Source organism: Rhinoderma darwinii, chromosome 3 (genome assembly GCF_050947455.1).
Source record: "Rhinoderma darwinii isolate aRhiDar2 chromosome 3, aRhiDar2.hap1, whole genome shotgun sequence".
Taxonomy (NCBI): domain Eukaryota; kingdom Metazoa; phylum Chordata; class Amphibia; order Anura; family Rhinodermatidae; genus Rhinoderma; species Rhinoderma darwinii.
Genome location: NC_134689.1, coordinates 231,453,564 through 231,469,700, shown reverse-complemented (window position 1 = coordinate 231,469,700; position 16,137 = coordinate 231,453,564). Strand labels below are relative to the sequence as shown.

General features: G+C 38.3%; 1 protein-coding gene across 1 annotated transcript in view; it reads left to right on the top strand.

Moving 5' to 3' along the window:
- Window positions 1-16,137, top strand: part of PLXNA4 (plexin A4) — a 715,975-nt gene that overhangs the window by 519,902 nt on the left and 179,936 nt on the right. The window lies entirely within an intron of this gene.

Genomic DNA, 16,137 nt, shown 5'->3' with positions numbered 1-16,137 from the left:
ACAGATTTTAATGTGTGTTCATAGGCCATCGATATGGAGACCAATCCTTGGTCTAAACAACAAACAATAGAATTGGTCCTGAACAGACTGTGGAGCATGCCATCATATCCCTTGTTGTTTAGTTCCAGCAGTGCTCTTCCGTACAGCTAGATGCAGAAGCTGGACGAGGGGTAGGCGGTCGATTAGGCCGCCATTGGGGGAGGGGGATAAATACACAATATGTAAAATATATGTGAGTAGACTAAAAAAATATAGTAAAAATGTATGAAGCCTATAATATTCGGGGAATAAAGCAAACATCTAGCAACATATAAAAGGGTGCACATGGGTAAAGTAAAAACAGAATATGTTCAAACATCAGTTTGATATGAAATATATCAATTGATAGCCATTCTTCAAACAGGGTTAAACATAGAGATGTGCTTGTAAAACACTACCCGTGACAGATGATTTAGGTGATAAAATGATCCTGCTGAGCCTGTTAGATACCACCAGTGTTATGCCACACTACCACTCTTTAAAATATAACTGTTGTTCATTATGGCAATGAATGTACTGCCAATCTAATTTTTCCCTTTTTATTATCCACTGATGTTGGCACCTGTCTATCATTAAAAGGGGCGATGAGATCTAAGTGCTGTTGTTATAGAAACCTGCAGACTTCCCACTGTGTTTAGGGAAGAGAAAATGGATGGGTAATAATGTTTGTGAGAGGTCTGTTACAGCTAAAGAAAGAAAAGTTATATTGGAGAACAAAACATACGCTGGTAAAATTGGATTGTTATCATCTTGGTTTTCTAACTTGGGTGATACCTAGAAATATAAATTGTAAAAAATTGAAAGTGATTGTTTTCAAATGGATTCAAAAAAGTAACAGCAACATAAAGAACCAATCTGTTTCATCACAGATCATATCTAGTGTTAATATAAACTGATGTATGGGCTTTAGGCACATTTATATGGATGTTTATTGTAACTTTCAGAATGTTTTCTTATGTTTTTCTGATTTCATGGTAACAGATCTCGTTTTATAGATGACAGTTTGTAGCAATAGAGGCACCCCTTAAAAATTATGTTCTTCTGTGTTTTTTTTTTATTTAATTGTTTTCCATAATCTTATTATTATGGTAATAATTTACTATCATCACAATTTATGAGCTGCCCATTCATGCAATCAGATGTTTTGCTATGATTGGAAAAAATGATTCCCAGAGCAAAAACAATAAACCTCCACTATGCTCCTGGGGATCTTCTCTATTTGAGTTAGCTAGGCTTTCCTTCAGCAGTGGTTGGTTGACATGACTTCTGGCACCCAGCACCCAGGGCACATGACCGCCAAACCCCCTTAGCTATACCCGTGTCGTAGCTTGCCCAGTGTGTAACTCATTACACACCACAACTTATTTTTAACAGGTCAGATGAGGTCCATTATATGGATGCAATTATTTACACAATACAAATAATTATTGATGTGGTCTGTGATTTCCAGTTAGATTTGAGTAAAAATCACTATCACCCTAATAGCAAATTGTCAAACTTTATTTTGTCTATAATCTGTAGACATATGTTGGTGGAATTTCCAGCAAAACAGTGAATTGTAAATCAGCACATTTATCACCATGAACACCACGCCATGTAGTACATTGACAAAGACAGTAATACATTTCCATTTCTCAGCATCTGTTAACTCTTGTAGCTTTGCCCAAAGTACATCTCATATGACCTTATTATAAATCTGCAGTGTCTAAATAGGGAATGGGTAGCCACTGTACCTAGAATATAAGTTAAATGTATAAGAAGAACATATTTGCTATAGCAAGAATAAAAAAAAATGGCTACACAATCAATTTCCGATTACGTTTTGAAGAGTACAGGCCCTAGTTAGAGCTACAGTTTTTAATCTTCCTGAACAGAATTACTATAGAGTAGTTTTGTATATACAGTGAAGGAAATAAGTATTTGATCCCTTGCTGATTTTGTACGTTTGCCCACTGTCGAAGACATGAACAGTCTAGAATTTTTAGGCTAGGATAATTTTACCAGTGAGAGATTGATTATATTAAAAAAAAAAAAGAAAATCACATAGTCAAAATTATATATATTTATTTGCTTTGTGCACAGAGAAATAAGTATTTGATCCCTTTGGCAAACAAGACTTAATACTTGGTGGCAAAACCCTTGTTGGCAAGCACAGCAGTCAGACGTTTTTTGTAGTTGATGATGAGGTTTGCACACATGTTAGATGGAATTTTGGCCCACTCCTCTTTGCAGATCATCTGTAAATCATTAAGATTTCGAGGCTGTCGCTTGGCAACTCGGATCTTCAGCTCCCTCCATAAGTTTTCGATGGGATTAAGGTCTGGAGACTGGCTAGGCCACTCCATTACCTTAATGTGCTTCTTTTTGAGCCACTCCTTTGTTGCCTTGGCTGTATGTTTCAGGTCATTGTCGTGCTGGAAGTCCCAGCCACGAGCCATTTTTAATGTCCTGGTGGAGGGAAGGAGGTTGTCACTCAGTATTTGACGGTACATGGCTCCATCCATTCTCCCTTTGATGCGGTGAAGTAGTCCTGTGCCCTTAGCAGAGAAACACCCCCAAAACATAATGTTTCCACCTCCATGCTTGACAGTGGGGATGGTGTTCTTTGGGTCATAGGCAGCATTTCTTTTCCTCCAAACACGGCGAGTTGAGTTAATGCCAAAGAGCTAAATTTTAGTCTCATCTGACCACAGCACCATCTCCCAATCACTCTCAGAATCATCCAGATGTTCATTTGCAAGCTTCAGACGTGCCTGTACATATGCCTTCTTGAGCAGGGGGACCTTGTGGGCACTGCAGGATTTTAATCCATTACGGCGTAATGTGTTACCAATGGTTTTCTTGGTGACTGTGGTCCCAGCTGCCTTGAGATCATTAACAAGTTCCCCCCGTGTAGTTATCGGCTCAGCTCAGCTCTCACCTTCCTCAGGATCAAGGATACCCCACGAGGTGAGATTTTGCATGGAGCCCCAGATCGATGTCGATTGACAGTCATTTTGTATGTCTTCCATTTTCTTACTATTGCACCAACAGTTGTCTCCTTCTCACCCAGCGTCTTACTTATGGTTCTGTAGCCCATTCCAGCCTTGTGCAGGTCTATGATCTTGTCCCTGACATCCTTAGAAAGCTCTTTGGTCTTGCCCATGTTGTAGATGTTAGAGTCAGACTGATTAATTGAGTCTGTGGACAGGAGTCTTTTATACAGGTGACCATTTAAGACAGCTGGTCTGGAGGAGGCTGAACTCTTAATGGTTGGTAGGGGATCAATTACTTATTTCTCTGTGCACAATGCAAATAAATATATATAATTTTGACTATGTGATTTATTTTATTTTTTTATATAATCTATCTCTCACTGGTAAAACTAACCTAGCCTAAAAATTCTAGACTGTTCATGACTTTGACAGTGGGCAAACTTACAAAATCAGCAAGGGATCAAATACTTATTTCCTTCACTGTATGTCCACCATAACTTATTTTACTTATTGAGGCATTAATGAAATATGCCACCGGCTTGACTAGTTTACTAACCATACGTAATTAAACTGTTTCACGTCTCATATGGGGTGTTAATCTCTTGGGCTTGTTATTTGTATCTTTTATGCTCTCTGTAACTTTATGTTCTACTTTTTGACTTGTCAGCTAGTTTATCCTACCTCATAGGGAATATTCTGTCAAATCTGCTATGGTATGCTCCAGGCAAGGTTCCTTGAATTCAGCTCTTTGACACTAAAGGAGACACTGACAGTTCATGTTTGAGAAAGGAGTAATCCATGTTAGAAATAAGAAATAGAAATGTATTTAGATATAGCAATATGTGTAGGATAGGTTGATCTACTGTAAAAAATTTTAACCAGATCTGATGAGCCCATGCTGCATTTATATTTTTACAGTTATCCTTTTTACCAAGTTCTGTATGATCTACACTGTTACATAGTTACATAGTTGATAAGGTTGAAAAAGACAAAGGTCCATCAAGTTCAACCTATAATCCTACCATGTTAATCCAGAGGAAGGTAAAAGCCTCATGAGGTTGATGCATCAACCCTGGATCAATTTCCCATCTCCAGAATCTAGTACTCATAACTTGTAGTATTATATTTTTCAAGAAAGTCCTCTTGAACTTTGTTTAATGAACTGACCATCACAACATCCTGTGGCAGAGAGTTCCACAGTCTCACTGCTCTCACAGTAAAGAATCCTCGTCTGTGATGATGGTGAAACCTCTTTTACTCTAGACGTAAAGGATGCCCCCTTGTCCTTGTTACAGGTCTAGGTGTAAAAAGATCTATGAAAGATCTCTGTACTGTCCATTCATATATTTGTACATTGTAATTAGATCTCCCCTTAGCCGTCTTTTTTCTAAACTGAATCGCCCCAAGTTTGATAACCTTTCATGGTACTGCTATCCGCCCATTCCCTTAATTACCTGTTGTTGAATGGAGATAATGAACATCATGTATCAAAAGTGCCAACTCCAACCAACAAGAGTTAATTTTACAGAGCGGCTTAGAGAATGAAAGATGTATTTTGATTTGTTTCTATGGCAACAATTCAAATTTTTAAGCATTGTACAGAAAGAGCAAAAAATAACAAAAGTTTTTTTTTGGGTAGTATATTATATAGTGCTCTGATTTATTCTGGTGCAATTTAGTTTCCAAACACTGATCTTCAGCCTCATGACAGCCCCAGGTAGCACAGTTGGGTTGCATGCTTCCTATTCATATATATAAAATACATATATAATTCATTATGGATGCATCCCCTCTCCATAGAATGAGACATAAACAGATGCTGCTTCCGCTTCGGCCAGAGTTCCCATAATCACAATTGTACTGGAGAAGATTTAAGATATAGCATTATATGTGTTTCGATAAATATTAAAAATAAAATAAAATTCAATAATATAAAAGTTAGGTTTTAATATTCAAGGGATAACTAAAGTTCTAGCAGATGACAGAGGTCGATGACTTTAACCACTTTAGCATTCACCAGTCCAGGTAAAGCACACCTTCCATTTTTAGACACAAATGCAATGTGCCCACTTCTCTGTTTGTCCATTTTGCTATACTTTGAGCCTCTTCAATAATAGGGAGAATGAAGGACTGCTAGCAGAAACCCCTCCATTACAGAGCCCTGTTGAGTCTCATTGAGGATGGTAAGAGGCTGATTAAAAGCTGCTCCTCATGTAAGGTACGACTGCGGACAAGCAGCCAGGATTCATTTCTGTGCAGCCCGCTGAGACAGACAACACTCCTGCTGCTTTGTCCGTGGGGCTTTAGGAGGGACTTGCACTCTCATTGAACATGTAAAGGGGTCTAAAGGGCTTTATTGATATAAATCAAAAGGAGAACTTTTTGTACATTTTGGACACCGCATCTTTCATTTGACGATGCTAACATACGGTGCATTATGAGCCATTAAATGGCTAATCCATATTGAAAGGATAAAGAATCAAAGGAACAAAGACACAAACCTGTGGATGGAATAAGGCAGTCATAAAGTATAATGGAGAACAAGCTAGTAAAAGGATGCTCACGGCTAGAGGATTTAGTGAAGATGTCCTAATATGTTAAACTTTTAAAAGTAGAATCAGCTATATTGTACCGCTTAAAATAATACAAAACAGCATTAAAGCAAACAAAACTGTGAACATGAAAGAACGCAGAACATGAAGACTTGTGAAGTCAGCCTCTTATACTCGGCTTTTATACTGTATGTTGAATAAACACCATTTGCTTGGATGGAAAAGAACATTTAAGAAACTGAATGTCGCTTTCTTAGAATAGAACATTATCTGGAGAAAGATTACAAGCAAAAGCTCGAATGGAGAAAATCATTTTCCAATGGTCTCTCATGTGCACAATCGTCTCTTCTTTTCTTGTTAGGAAAATAACTTATTTTGTGCAAATAGTAGCAACTGCTACTATTGACAATTGGGTTATTTTCAAGTATACAGACATGAATGTTTTTTTTTAAATAAGAAGGTAAATAAACCCAAAATATAGAATATCATTTTTTTAAGATTATTTATCTATTATCTATATATAACGGAATGCTTTCTAATTCTAAAACGAACACTTTAAATGTGATCCATTCAGGCGTGTAGGTATAGTAGGTGCGGAGGAAGCAATCACACTCATATCCTAATGCCTGACTGGGTCCAAGGGTTCCTCTGCCACAGTTCAAACAATTAGCTAATCCATTCTGAATCCGCCTTTGCTAATTTGGTTTTTTTTGTACTCACATGTTTATTTTAATTTATTTTTCTGGGATCGATTTATTGATCCATTTAAGTTACTTGAGCTCATTTATTAAACTATAGATGATCAAACATACATTCATTCATCAACTAGGTTCCTATATCAACCTTTAAATGGACAACATTGACCCCATCTATGTTAGCTGGCACCACTGAATATTTTTAAGATAGCGATACATGGGCATAGTTATCAAGGTGTTGAAACCCTATGAATAGCCCTTTTTGTTTTTCTGGTCTTACAGCCAGGTTGTGAGTTTTCACCTGTATTTTCCACCAACCCTTTTGCGTCACTAAACATTGCAGACATATAGCTTACTAACATGGCTATAAAATAAAGTTTCTGCATATGTAAGATCAGATTTTCTTTACATGGACTTATAGTAGTGTGCATAGGACCGATGTACACGGTGACCGTAACTCCAGAACCCACTAGTATTGATATACAGTAACTTATTCAGTGGTCAAACAGTCATGTATCTGATTTTCCAACCAGGAACTTTAGAAACGCTGTTTAGGAGGACAATAATGACTGAGTTTCTAAAGTTATTCATTACGCATAGTCCAATATCTGCGTGTTGTTTTTTATTTTTTTAAATTTTACTTGAAGGCAATGTAAAACCCTGCAGTATGGCTATTTATAAGCACCACAGGACAATGCACAGCATGTAATAAAATATCTCAAATTCAAACCATATAGTTACTTGTCTGTGAATTTGCTTTACAGCAGCAGAAGCTATTATTTTGTGATGCCCTATAGGGGGCTACTTACCTGCCGACATGAAACATAGCAGATGACAGTGAATGAAGTACTGTATATATCACATGCTGTATATACTTCCATTCAATTACTAGCTTTCATCGCTCCTAAAGCTTACACTTCCCATAAATCCCCTGAATTTTCTCTAGCAAGATCTTCTAGTCGTAACCTCCCATAGCAAAACCAGGAGATTTGTGTGCAATCTATCAATATAATGATATTGTAAAGTTCAGGAACAGAGATAAAATATATGGTGCATTCTGCATTTGTTGGCCACTTGCATGTCCTAGCGGTTTGATTGCTTGTAACAGTTATGTAAATTTCATCAGGGAGCGAGACAAATATGTTCTGAAATTTATGGAGCTTGGAATTCTGCCTGGATTACATTGACCTGTTCTGCTTTACAACTTAATAACATCTCTGATACCATGCTTGCACATTTGTGTGTGGCTTTATGGCAATGAGAATTAATGGTGTTAATATACAAACATCCAGAAAAAGGATATTGCTGTTCATTTTAATAAAGTGTAGTATGTGTGAATGTTATTGCACTCGACATGAAATAATAGAAGCAATACATTTTAATTTTTCTACCTGAAAATAAATATTGGCGTTGAGCGTTTGTGTTCATTCCATTGTTTGGTGCCCTGCAGAATTGCTGTAAAAGGGGTATTCCCATCTCGAACATTGATGGCATTTATAGCATGACCACCGTCCTACCTTCCGCCGCTGTTGCTGGACTCTGGCTACTGATTTACTAGGTTTTTCTAAACGTGTTTTTCTGCGCTGTTTCTAGAATTCCCATTGAAGTGAATTTGAATTTGTGTAATTGTATCTAGATTTCCACCTAGAATTCATAGGTCTATGGATGGAAAACGCAGCATAATTTTTGCAAAGGTCATAGACAGCAGTCATCTTGACTTAGGCTAGGCTCACTGGTGCCATTTTAATTTGTGCTTGAATTTATTACAGATTATTAATAAATTTAAAGAGGGAATATACATTGTTAAAATGTTATTCATGTAAACTATTAGCAGAACTTTGTGTACATTATCTCTGATATAACAGTAATATCAATATAAAATAATAAATGACAAAAATAATATATAATCAATACATTTTCGATACATTTTAAAATTCAAAACATGGATTGAACTTTTAGCTATATTGTACAAAGTTTTGTTTATAGTTGTTTCTATTAATTTTCATAACAGATATGGCATTGGGAACACTTCATTGCCCATTAAAAACAGGGAAGTGGCCAGATAGCTCTTTAGAAAGAAATGTGAACAGATGTGATATGCAGTATTGGCCCCTTAAGACAGAACGTATTTGCATACGCTTCCACCATAGATTCAAAAAACAAGGTCTTATTCCTCCTTTTGGGTTTGGTCATTAAAACCTGAAATATGTGATAGATTGTCAACACAGCAGCAGGTGAAATATGAGAATATTGACTAAAGGCAATTAATATGTCTACTACATTATATCATTTTCTTGATAAACTAAGCCCAGATTTGCTATTCAACAAAGCAAAATGTATTTGGTAAATTTTTTGGTAAAAAAACAAAAAAACAAACCTCCGCCGTAGCGGAGTGGCAGCTGACCAAGTCACAGTCTATGCAAAGTTTATACAAAGTTCATAGTACAAGGGTACCTGAGATAGTCCAGACAGTAGTATAGGCTCTGGCATGGATGGGACTTGACGTGGCGGATGATATCAGGAGTGGCAGATAACACCAGACGTGGTGTAACAGCAGGCGTGGCAAGTGACAACAGACGTGGTGCATAACAGCAGTCATAGCAAATGACACAACACAACTTAAACACTAGAAATGTTCAGGAACAAACACAGCATGGGATACAGTATACAGGTAGCAGGGTATGGGAACACTAGGAGCAAGATGCAACTGGGGACCATTTCCAATACAAACATGGGTAGACAACAACAATGCTCAGGCAAGGAGTGAAAGGGCAGGGCCCTTTTTATAGTCCTGTGTGATCTGGGAAATAATTAATTAATTACATATGCTCGTGCTGGCCCTTTAAGGCCGGGAACCAGCGCGCGCCCCCTAGCGGACATTACAGGACAGAGCGACCGGATGCACTGACATCTCAGGGGAAGGAGACGTCGGCCACAGGAGGATGGTCTGCGGTCGTGGCTGTCAGCAGGTAAGGGGAGGCGGTGGTCCACGACCGTGGCCATTATACATACTCTGTTTTAGAAAATCCTACATTTTATTAATCCTTTGGAAAAAGTGGTATTGGTCATGCAAAGAAATAAATAAATGAACAATTTTGCATCCAGAAATGGTATGTATCTCAGATACCTCCTGCATTTGTAGCACCATTAAATCCAACCTGCATACAGCTGCTTGAATTAGACTTGTTAGCCCTTATGGCTTTATCTATGGAGTATGGCTTGTGGAGGAACCACAGTATAGCCAATTTGGGACAAAAAGAACCAGATGTCTACTATGCTACCGCACCAGTGTTGCATGGCTACATCTAACCTTTACAGGGTAACTAAAAGATCAACAAACTTCTGACATGTCATTGTGACATGTCAGAAGTTTTGATTGGTGGGGGTCCGAGCACTGAGACCTCCACCAATTGCTAAAACGAAGAGGCAGAATTGCTCGTGTGAGCACTCAGCCTCTTTGTTTCTGTTCGGCTTTTGCCGTAAAACAATGTAGCAGTGTACGGGCTGAACAGGAAGTTTATGGGTCTGTACTCTGCTACAATGGCTTTCTGGAAAAGCTGAATGAACAGAAACGAAGCGGCTCAGCGCTCACACGAGTGCTTCTGCTGCTTCGTTTTATTAATTGGTAGGGGTCTCAGTGCTCAGACCCCCACCAACCCGAACTTCTGACATGTCACTTTAAATTAGAAATAAACCCAATACTTTTGAGATTTGCGGTGACATGGAAACACCTTCTGTTATAGGACATCAAGACCTGCTGTTAATAGTCTTTTAATGGATGGCTTTTTGGTTCCTTTTATCCCACCAGTTCATACTTTTCTAGTCATTCTGCATAGTAACAGATATGAAGTGGTCTTCTTCTGGGGTGCTTATAGAAACATAGAGCTAAAACCTCAAAATAATAGACTTTGCAAACAGAAAAAAACCTCACACTTCATGTCGCACCATATATATATATATATATATATATATATATATATATATATATATATATATATATCTAGATATAAATATATATATATATATATATATATATATATATATATATATATATATATATATTTATATATATATATAAATATATATATATATATATATACACTACCGTTCAAAAGTTTAGGGTCACTTAGAAATTTCCTTATTTTTGAAAGAAAAGCACAGTTTTTTTCAATGAAGATAACATTAAATTAATCAGAAATATACTCTATACATTGTTAATGTGCTAAATGACTATTCTAGCTGCAAACGTCTGGTTTTTAATGCAATATCTACATAGGTGTATAGAGGCCCATTTCCAGCAACCATCACTCCAGTGTTCTAATGGTACATTGTGTTTGCTAACTGTGTTAGAAGGCTAATGGATGATTAGAAAACACTTGAAAACCCTTGTGCAATTATGTTAGCACCGCTGTAAAAAGTTTTGCTGTTTAGAGGATCTAAAAAACTGACCTTCCTTTGAGCTAGTTGAGAATCTGGTGCATTACATTTGTGGGTTCGATTAAACTCTCAAAATGGCTAGAAAAAGAGAGCTTTCATGTGAAACTCGACAGTCTATTCTTGTTCTTAGAAATGAAGGCTATTCCATGTGAGAAATTGCCAAGAAACTCAAGATTTCCTACAACGGTGTGTACTACTCCCTTCAGAGGACAGCACAAACAGGCTCTAACCAGAGTAGAAAGAGAAGTGGGAGGCCCCGCTGCACAACTGAGCAACAAGACAAGTACATTAGAGTCTCTAGTTTGAGAAATAGACGCCTCACAGGTCCTCAACTGGCAGCTTCATTAAATAGTACCCGCAAAACGCCAGTGTCAACGTCTACAGTGAAGAGGCGACTCCGGGATGCTGGCCTTCAGGGCAGAGTGACAAAGAAAAAGCCATATCTGAGACTGGCTAATAAAAGCAAAAGATTAATATGGGCAAAAGCACACAGACATTGGACAGAGGAAGATTGGAAAAAAGTGTTATGGACAGACGAATTGAAGTTTGAGGTGTTTGGATCACACAGAAGAAGATTTGTGAGACGCAGAACAACTGAAAAGATGCTGGAAGAGTGCCTGACACCATCTATCAAGCATGGTGGAGGTAATGTGATGGCCTGGGGTTGCTTTGGTGCTGGTAAAGTGGGAGATTTGTACAAGGTAAAAGGGATTTTGAATAAGGAAGGCTATCACTCCATTTTGCAACGCCATGCCATACCCTGTGGACAGCGCTTGATTGGAGCCAATCTCATCCTACAACAGGACAATGACCCAAAGCACACCTCCAAATTATGCAAGAACTATTTAGGGAAGAAGCAGGCAGCTGGTATTCTATCTGTAATGGAGTGGCCAGCGCAGTCACCAGATCTCAACCCCATAGAGCTGTTGTGGGAGCAGCTTGACCGTATGGTACGCAAGAAGTGCCCATCAAGCCAATCCAACTTGTGGGAGGGGCTTCTGGAAGCATGGGGTGAAATTTCTCCCGATTACCTCAGCAAATTAACAGCTAGAATGCCAAAGGTCTTTAAATGCTGTAATTGCTGCAAATGGAGCATTCTTTGACGAAAGCAAAGTTTGAAGGAGAAAATTATTATTTAAAATAAAAATCATTATTTCTAACCTTGTCAATGTCTTGACTATATTTTCTAGTCATTTTGCAACACATTTGAAAAATATAAGTGTGAATTTTCATGGAAAACACAAAATTGTCTGGGTGACCCCAAACTTTTGAACGGTAGTGTATATATATATATATATATATATATATATATATATATATAGATAGATATATATATATATATATATATAGATATAAATATATACCTATATATATATATATGTGTATATATATACATACATACATACATACACACACACACAAATAATAAGTCACTTTATAGCCTCTGAAAATGTCCAATCTGTAGTTTGTCCTCTGCTGCAAGTGAAGATTTTACAGCACATGGTGACACAATGCAAACAAGGGATTGTGATCGATGTCTGTATGATTACTATTAAAATATAAGAAGGTTTGATGACTTCCTGGAAACTATGTCATTTTAATAGATTGAAGGTGTAATCACCACATCAACAGCGAGGTAGAGTGATATGTTAACCCCTTCCCTCTTTAGCCACTTTTGACCTTCCTGACCAAGCCTCATTTTTCAAATCTGACATGTTTCACTTTATGTGGTAATAACGTCGGAATGCTTGTACCTATCCAAGCGATTCTGAGATTGTTTTCTCGTGACACATTGGACTTTATGTTACTGGCAAAATTTGCCCGATACATTCAGTATTTAATTGTGAAAAACACCAAAATATAGTGAAAAATTGCAAAAAATAGCATTTTTATCAATTTAAATGTATCTGCTTGTAAGACAGGCAGTTATAACACACAAAATTGTTGCTAATTAACATCCCCCATGTGTCTACTTTAGTTTGGCATCGTTTTTTGAACATCCTTTTATTTTTCTAGGACGTTACAAGGCTTAGAACTTTAGCAGCAATTTCTCACATTTTCAAGAAAATTTCAAAAGGCTATTTTTACAGGGGCCAGTTCAGTTCTGAAGTGGCTTTGAGGGCCTTATATATTAGAAACCCCCAAAAAGTCACCCCATTTTAAAAACTGCACCCCTCAAAGTATTCAAAACAGCATTCAGAAAGTGTTTTAACCCTTTAGACGTTTCACAGGAATGAAAGCAATATAGAGGGGAAATTTATAAATTTCGTTTTTTTTTGCAGAAATTCATTTTGAATCCATTTTTTGTGTAACACAGAAAGTTTCACCAGAAAAATGCAACTCAATATTTATTGCCCAGATTCTGCAGTTTTTAGAAATATCCCACATGTCGCCCTAGCGTGCTTATGGACTGAAACACAGGCCTCCGAAGCAAAGGAGCACCTTGAGGATTTTGGGGCCTTGTTTTTATTACAATATATTTTAGGCACCATATCCGGTTTGAAGGACTCTTGCGGTGCCAAAACAGTGGAAACCGCCCACAAGTGACCCCATTTTGGAAACTACACCCCTTGAGGAAATTATCTAGGGGTATAGTGAGCATTTTGACCCCACAGGTTTTTTGCAGAAATTATTGGAAGTAGGATGTGAAAATGAAAATCTACATTTTTCACAATAAAACGTAGGTTTAGCTCATTTTTTTTTCATTTCCACAAGGACTAAAAGAGAAAAAGCACCACAACATTTGTAGAGCAGTTTGTCCCGAGTAAAACAGTACCCCACATTTGATCATAGACTGCTGTTTGGACACATGGCAGGGCTTAGAAGGGAAGGAACCCCATTTGGCTTTTGGAGCTCAAATTTAGCAGGAATGGTTTGCGGAGGCCATGTCACATTTGCAAAGCCCCTGAGGGCACAAAACAGTGGAAACCCCCCACAAGTGACCCCATTTTGGAAACTACACCCCTTGAGGAAATTATCTAGGGGTATAGTGAGCATTTTGACCCCACAGATTTTTTGCAGAAATTATTGGAAGTAGGATGTGAAAAATGAAAATCTACATTTTTCCCAATAAAACGTAGGTTTAGCTAATTTTTTTTCATTTTCACAAGGTCTAAAAGAGAAAAAGCACCACAACATTTGTAGAGCAGTTTGTCCCGAGTAAAACAGTACCCCACATTTGATCATAGACTGCTGTTTGGACACACGGCAGGGCTTAGAAGTGAAGGAACCCCATTTGGCTTTTGGAGCTCAAATTTAGCAGGAATGGTTTGCGGATGCCATGTCGCATTTGCAAAGCCCCTGAGGGCACAAAACAGTGGAAACCCCCAACAAGTGACCCCATTTTGGAAACTACACCCCTTGAGGAAATTATCTAGGGGTATAGTGAGCATTTTGACCCCACAAATTTTTTGCAGAAATTATTGGAAGTAGGATGTGAAAATGAAAATCTACATTTTTCCCAATAAAACGTAGGTTTAGCTCATTTTTTTTCATTTCCACAAGGACTAAAAGAGAAAAAGCACCACAACATTTGTAGAGCAGTTTGTCCCGAGTAAAACAGTACCCCACATTTGATCATAGACTGCTGTTTGGACACACGGCAGGGCTTAGAAGGGAAGGAACCCCATTTGGCTTTTGGAGCTCAAATTTAGCAGGAATGGTTTGCGGATGCCATGTCGCATTTGCAAAGCCCCTGAGGGCACAAAACAGTGGAAACCCCCCACAAGTGACCCCATTTTGGAAACTACACCCCTTGAGGAAATTATCTAGGGGTATAGTGAGCATTTTGACCCCACAAATTTTTTGCAGAAATTATTGGAAGTAGGATGTGAAAATGAAAATCTACATTTTTCCCAATAAAACGTAGGTTTAGCTCATTTTTTTTCATTTCCACAAGGACTAAAAGAGAAAAAGCACCACAACATTTGTAGAGCAGTTTGTCCCGAGTAAAACAGTACCCCACATTTGATCATAGACTGCTGTTTGGACACACGGCAGGGCTTAGAAGGGAAGGAACCCCATTTGGCTTTTGGAGCTCAAATTTAGCAGGAATGGTTTGCGGATGCCATGTCGCATTTGCAAAGCCCCTGAGGGCACAAAACAGTGGAAACCCCCCACAAGTGACCCCATTTTGGAAACTACACCCCTTGAGGAAATTATCTAGGGGTATAGTGAGCATTTTGACCCCACAAATTTTTTGCAGAAATTATTGGAAGTAGGATGTGAAAATGAAAATCTACATTTTTCCCAATAAAACGTAGGTTTAGCTCATTTTTTTTCATTTCCACAAGGACTAAAAGAGAAAAAGCACCACAACATTTGTAGAGCAGTTTGTCCCGAGTAAAACAGTACCCCACATTTGATCATAGACTGCTGTTTGGACACACGGCAGGGCTTAGAAGGGAAGGAACCCCATTTGGCTTTTGGAGCTCAAATTTAGCAGGAATGGTTTGCGGATGCCATGTCGCATTTGCAAAGCCCCTGAGGGCACAAAACAGTGGAAACCCCCCACAAGTGACCCCATTTTGGAAACTACACCCCTTGAGGAAATTATCTAGGGGTATAGTGAGCATTTTGACCCCACAAATTTTTTGCAGAAATTATTGGAAGTAGGATGTGAAAATGAAAATCTACATTTTTCCCAATAAAACGTAGGTTTAGCTCATTTTTTTTCATTTCCACAAGGACTAAAAGAGAAAAAGCACCACAACATTTGTAGAGCAGTTTGTCCCGAGTAAAACAGTACCCCACATTTGATCATAGACTGCTGTTTGGACACACGGCAGGGCTTAGAAGGGAAGGAACCCCATTTGGCTTTTGGAGCTCAAATTTAGCAGGAATGGTTTGCGGAGGCCATGTCGCATTTGCAAAGCCCCTGAGGGCACAAAACAGTGGAAACCCCCCACAAGTGACCCCATTTTGGAAACTACACCCCTTGAGGAAATTATCTAGGGGTATAGTGAGCATTTTGACTCCACAGGCTTTTTGCAGAATTTATTGGAAGTAGGCCGTGAAAATGAAAATGTAAATTTTAACCAATAAAACGTAGGTTTAGCAAAATTTTTTTTCATTCCCACAAGGACTAAAGGAGAAAAAGCACCACAACATTTGTAGAGCAGTTTATCCTGAGTAAAACAGTACCCCACATGTGGTCATAAACGGCTGTTTGGACACACGGCAGGGCTCAGAAGGGAAAGAACACCATTTGGAGTTCAAATGTAACTGGAATGGTTTGCGGTGGCCATGTCGCATTTGCAAAGCCCCTGAGGGGTCAAAACAGTGGAACCCCCCCACAAGTGACCCCATTTTGGAAACTACACCCCTTGAGTAAATTATCTAGGGGTATAGTGAGCATTTTGACCCCACAGGCTTTTTGCAGAATTTATTGGAAGTAGGCCGTGAAAATGAAAATGTAAATTTTAACCAATAAAACGTAGG